We start from the raw sequence: 6,077 nt of genomic DNA, 5'->3' as shown, positions 1-6,077 counted from the left end.
TCTGAATGTTGAGCTTTAAGCCAACTTTTTCACTCTCCTCTTTCACCTTCATCAAGAGGCTCTTTAGTTCTTCTTCACTTTCTGCCATAAGGGTGGTGTCATCTGCATATCTGAGGTTATTGATATTTCTCCTGGAAATCTTGTTAGAAACGTGCAAATCAAAACCACAGCGAGGGAACGCTCTGCACCTGTTTGAAAGGCCATCCTCAGTCTACAAAGGAAAATGGTGGAGAAGACATGGAGGAAAGAGAACACTTAGGGTGCTGATGAGATGCAAATGCTAAGAATTACTGTTGAGAAGAGTATGGAAATGCCTTTGTTAATTTTTAGTAAGATAAACATATTGATTCCAGATCAGGTCACAGGAGGACTTAAAACATGTCCTGCTCAGCATTCCCTCATTGTCAGCACCAGCAAAGGAAGAAGGTGCCTGAACAGCAGCTCTGCCCAAAGCCGGCAGACAGCCTCAGTGAGGGACACAGCAGTCAAGTCTCTTCCTCGTCAGGTGGTTAACAAGGCATAACTCATAGCAAAGCTCTCCTTAACTCCAAATTTATTTTGCACAGAGACGAGGAAAGAATCAGACATAAACTATAAACTAAATCAAGTATCTCTATTTTTAAATTTAAATATAAAAAGTGAAGGATAAAATCAGTAAAAATTACACTTTAAGTGAATAAATTACAAACTAAATCAACTATATATTCTGACATATAAAAAAGAGGAGGAGGATGGAAGCCACACAAATTACTGTAAGTGAGCAGCCTTTGACTATGTGGGTACCACCCAAGTTCTGCAGTCGACTCCACCGCTAGACTTGCCTGCAGACACCATCCGGGAACCAGAGCTGCTCGTTTCATCACACCAGAAGGAGCCTTCTTTGTCACCAGGATATGAAGAGAGCCCAAGTCTGTGCCTTCATGCACTTCTTCTGCCAGGCTCCAAGCAGAAGGCTCAGCCTGAGTTGCGTTCTTCATCTTCTTCTCCTGCAGGTTAATGGCAGTAAAATGAGGCAAAGGAAGTGCCTAGAACTTGGATACCTCCCCTTTCTGCAGCTGTTTTATTTCCTTTTCTTTCTGTAAGTGACTTTTTTGAATCAAAAGAGAAAGAGCGTATTTCCACAGTTCTCCTCACCGGAATTTTGGGCTTAAAATGTACTCCATAGTGGGGCAATTGTTAAGCTCTTATCACTCCTGACTTCTCCTCATCCTCACTCTCTTGGGTGGGTTTTGGGTTTCTTGTCTTCCAAAGGCAGGAGTCCTGGGGACAGTGAGTGGAATTTCTTTCTTATCGGGAACACCCACAACACCTAACAAGATACAATAAGGGCAAGGCTTTGCATAAATTTAAAGTGTATCCTCCAATGTCCTCTTTGTTTCTCGCTGTTTGATTCTTTTCTCCGTTTCAAAATCAAAGCTAATAGGCATGGTGGGTGGCTTCTCTGGCAGTTTCTTAGGGAAAACGTGCCCACTGTAAAAAATTTCGGAATCCAGTTTCCATGCTTTAAATTTGTAGAGCCCTGCTTTACAGGATTACATTTTTTTGGATTTCGCGTTTGTTTCCAACACCTCCGCCACCTCTTGCTGCATTTTTATCCCCTTCTCTGATGCTTGTTTCTCAGTACTTTTTAGGATCTTCTGTGTAGGGGAAGAAGAACCTGAAAAAGAATAGATATGCATTTATACATGACTGAATTAAGTTCCTGTACGCCTTATACAAACACAACATTGGAAATCAACTCTATTTCAGTATAAGATCAAAATGAAATTGCACAGAATGAAAAAGAAAAAAGGGCCGTGAAAAATGCTGCCACCTTGTGGCCGTTTTCCATAACAACGTTGAAAGCTGTGCTGATGGGCACTTAATATTCAGAAGGGCCATGGGGTTGTGAGTAAACAACACCTGCCTTCAAGAAATGTTCTCGGAGTGTTCATCAAAACACCAGGCAGATGTTCAAGAGTCAACTGCAAGATGTTTCACTCATATCCTTTAAAAAAAAATCACAGGAAATAATGTCAACCTTGCTAAATATTAGAGAAATCCAAAACTACAATGAGGTATCACCTCACACCAGTCAGAATAGCCATTGTCAAACACTCTACAAAGAACCAAGACTGGAGAGGGTGTGGAGAAATGAGAACCCTCCTCCATCGATCACTAATGGTCAGTTTTCATTCCAATCCCAAAGAAAGGCAATGCCAAAGAATGCTTAAACTAAACTACCACACAATTGCACTCATCTCACATGCTAGCAAAGTAATGCTCAAAATTCTCCAAGCCAGACTTCAACAGTACATGAACCGTGAACTTCCAGATGTTCAAGCTGGTTTTAGAAAAGGCAGAGGAACCAGAGATCAAATTGCCAACAATTGTTGGGTCATTGAAAAAGCAAGAGAGTTCCAGAAAAACATCTACTTCTGCTTTATTGACTATGCCAAAGCCTTTGACTGTGTGGATCACAACAAACTAAGGAAAATTCTTCAAGAGATGGAAATACCAGACCACCTGACGTGCCTCCTGAGAAATCTGTATGCAGGTCAAGAAGCAATAGTTAGAACTGGACATGGAACTGAAGGAGGAAACAGACAGAACAGGCTCCATCTTGAAAGCAGGACTCCATCTTGGGCCGGACTGTGGACTTTGAGCTATATGCCCAGTATCTATGGAAATAACATACCAACTGGAAAACCAAAGCCCTCAGATGGAAGAGCCCCAGGGCTTGTACCTACTCTCCATTGCCTAAAAGAATACCCTAATTATCTGTGTAACCGAATAGAATCATAAATTCTATTATGCTTATTGGGGTATGACCACAGGCCTACTGATAATTGTCCACTGTTAACTATCTAGGCTTAAGGCATACAAATCATAGGTTTAAGGCATATGAATCACGGATTAACTTTGATTGTATCCTTCTTGTCCTTTGTTCAGACTAGTTTCAGAGAATCTGGGGAGATGGGTTTGAGCACGTACATTTAGGATATATACGGGTAAGTCACTTCAGTCGTGTCTGACTCTGTGTGACCCCATAGATGGCAGCCCACCAGGCCCCACCATCCCTGGGATTCTCTAGGCAAGGACACTGGAGTGGGTTGCCATTTCCTCCTCCAATGCATGAAAGTAAAAAGTGAAAGTGAAAGTAAAGTCGTGTCCAACTCTTAGTGACCCCATGGACTGCAGCCTACCAGGCTCCTCCGTCCATGGGATTTTCCAGGCAAGAGTACTGGAGTGGGGTGCCATTGCCTTCTCCTAGGATATATAAGGTTTTCACAAAAACTGGTCGGGGTCCTTGGCTAAGAGGAGACTGCCTTGGGCCCACTGGTGTAATAAACTGCACTCCACTATCTGCACTGTCCTTCTGAGTGAGTTTTTTCCCGGAATGCATGGCTACAGTAGAAAAACAGACTGGTTCCAAATTAGGAAAGGAGTACGTCAAGGCTGTATATTGTCACCCTGCTTATTTAACTTATACGCAGAGTACATCATGAGAAATGCCGGGCTGGATGAAGCACAAGCTGAATCAAGATTGCTGAGAGAAATATCAATAATCTCAGATATGCAGATGGTACCACTTTTATAGCAGAAAGCGAAGAAGAAATAAAGAGCCTCTTGATGAAAGTGAAAGAGGAGAGTGAAAAAGTTGGCTTAAAGCTCAACATTCAGAAAACGAAGATCATGGCATCTGGTCCCATCACTTCGTGGCAAACAGATGGGGAAACAGTGACAGACTTTATTTCTTTGAGCTCCAAAATCACTGCAGATGGTGACTGCAGCCATGAAATTAAAAGACACTTGCTCCTTGGAAGAAAAGTTCTGACCAACCTAGACAGCTTATTAAAAAGCAGAGACATTACTTTGTCAACAAAGGTCTTTCTAGTCAAAACTATGGTTTTTCCAGTAGTCATGTATTGATGTGAGAGTTGGACTATAAAGAAAACTGAGTGCAAAAGAACTGATGCTTTTAAACTGTGTTGTTGGAGAAGACTCTTGAGAGTCCCTAGGACTGCAAGGAGATCCAACCAGTCCATCCTAAAGGAGATCAGTCCTGACTGTTCATTGGAAGGACTGATGTTGAAGTTGAAACTCCAATACTTCGGCCTACCTGATGTGAAGAACTGACTCATTTCAAAAGACCCTGATGCTGGGAAAGGTTGAAGGTGAGAGGAGAAAGGGATGACAGAGGATGAGATGGTTGGATGGCATCACTGACTCAATGGACATGAGTTTGAGTAAGGTCCAGAAGTTGTTGATGGACAGGGAGGCCTGGTGTGCTGCAGTCCATGGGATAGCAAAGAGTCAGACACAACTGAGCGACTGAACTGAACTGAACTGATCACTAATGGTTAGAGGAAGGCAAATCAAAAGTCCAATGAGCTGTCACCTCACACTAGTCAGAATGCCCATCTCAGAGAATCTCCAACAATACATGTTGCAGAGGATGCAGAGAGAAGGGAACTCCCCTGCACTCTTGGTGGGAATGTAAATCGGTCCATCCATTAGACAAAGAGTATGAAGTTTGTTTTAAAAACTAAACATAAAAGTACCTTAAGATGCAGCAATTTCACACCTGGGTGTAGATATGGAGAAAACCAAAATTTGAAAAGACCCTACAGCCCTATGTTCACAGCTGCACTAGGACCATTAACAAGCTGCTGCTAAGTCACTTCAGTCGTGTTCTACTCTGTGCGACCCCAGAGACAGCAGCCCACCAGGCTTCCCCATCCCTGGGATTCTCCAGGCAAGAACACTGGAGTGGGTTGCCATTTCCTTTTCCAATGCATGAAAGTGAAAAGTGAAAGTGAAGTCGCTCAGTCATATCCGACTCTTAGCGACCCCATGGACTGCAGCCCACTAGGCTCCTCCATCCATGGGGTTTTCCAGATGGATTGGATTGCCTTTTCCGAGGACCATAAACAAGACACGGCAGCAATCAAAGTGCAAAACACAGATGAACAGATAAAGAAGATGGTGGACCTAGACATAATACAATATTCCATTCAGTTCAGTCGCTCAGTCTTGTTCAACCCTTTGCAACCCCATGAATCGCGGCACGCCAGGCCTCCCTGTACATCAACAACTCCCGGAGTTCACTCAAACTCATGTCCATCGAGTTGGTGATGCCATCCAGTTATCTCATCCTCTGTCATCCCCTTCTCCTCCTGCCCCTAACCCCTCCCAGCATCAGGGTCTTTTCCAATGAGTCAACTCTTCGCATGAGGTTTATTGGAGCTTCAGCTTTAGCATCAGTCCTTCCAATGAACACCCAGGACTGATCTCCTTTAGGATGGACTGGTTGGACCTCCTTTCAATCCAAGGGACTCTCAAGAGTCTTCTCCAACACCACAGTTCAAAAGCATCAATTCTTCGGCGCTCAGATTTCTTCACAGTCCAACTCTCACATCCATACATGACCACAGGAAAAACCATAGCCTAGACTAGATGGACCTTTGTTGGCAAAGTAATGTCTCTGCTTTTGAATATGCTATATAGGTTGGTCATTACTGTCCTTCCAAGGAGTAAGCGTCTTTTAATTTCATGGCCGCAATCACCATCTGCAGTGATTTTGGAGCCCAAAAAAATAAAGTCTGACACTGTTTCCCCATCCATTTGCCATGAAGTGATGGGACCAGATGCCATGATCTTAGTTTTCTGAATGTTGAGCTTTAAGCCAACTTTTTCACTCTCCTCTTTCACTTTCATCAAGAGGCTCTTTAGTTCTTTTTCACTTTCTGCCATAAGGGTGGTGTCATCTGCATATCTGAGGTTATTGATATTTCTCCCGGCAATCTTGATTCCAGCTTGTGATTCTTCTAGCCCAGCATTTCTCATAATGTACTCTGCATATAAGTTAAATAAGCAGGGTGACAATATACAGCCTTGATGTACTCCTTTTCCTATTTGGAACCAGTCTGCTGTTTCATGTCCAGTTCTAACTGTTGCTTCTTGACCTGCATATAGGTTTCTCAAGAGGCAAGTCAGGTGGTCTGATATTCCTATCTCTTTCAGAATTTTCCACAGTTTATTGTGATCCACATAGTCAAAGGCTTTGGCATAGTCAATAAAGCAGAAATAGATGT

The sequence above is a fragment of the Bison bison genome, unplaced genomic scaffold (genome assembly GCF_000754665.1).
Source record: "Bison bison bison isolate TAMUID 2011002044 unplaced genomic scaffold, Bison_UMD1.0 scf7180017864468, whole genome shotgun sequence".
In the NCBI taxonomy this organism is placed as follows: Eukaryota; Metazoa; Chordata; class Mammalia; order Artiodactyla; family Bovidae; genus Bison; species Bison bison.
The sequence above is the reverse complement of the archived record's forward strand: the minus strand, read 5'-3'. Positions refer to the sequence as shown.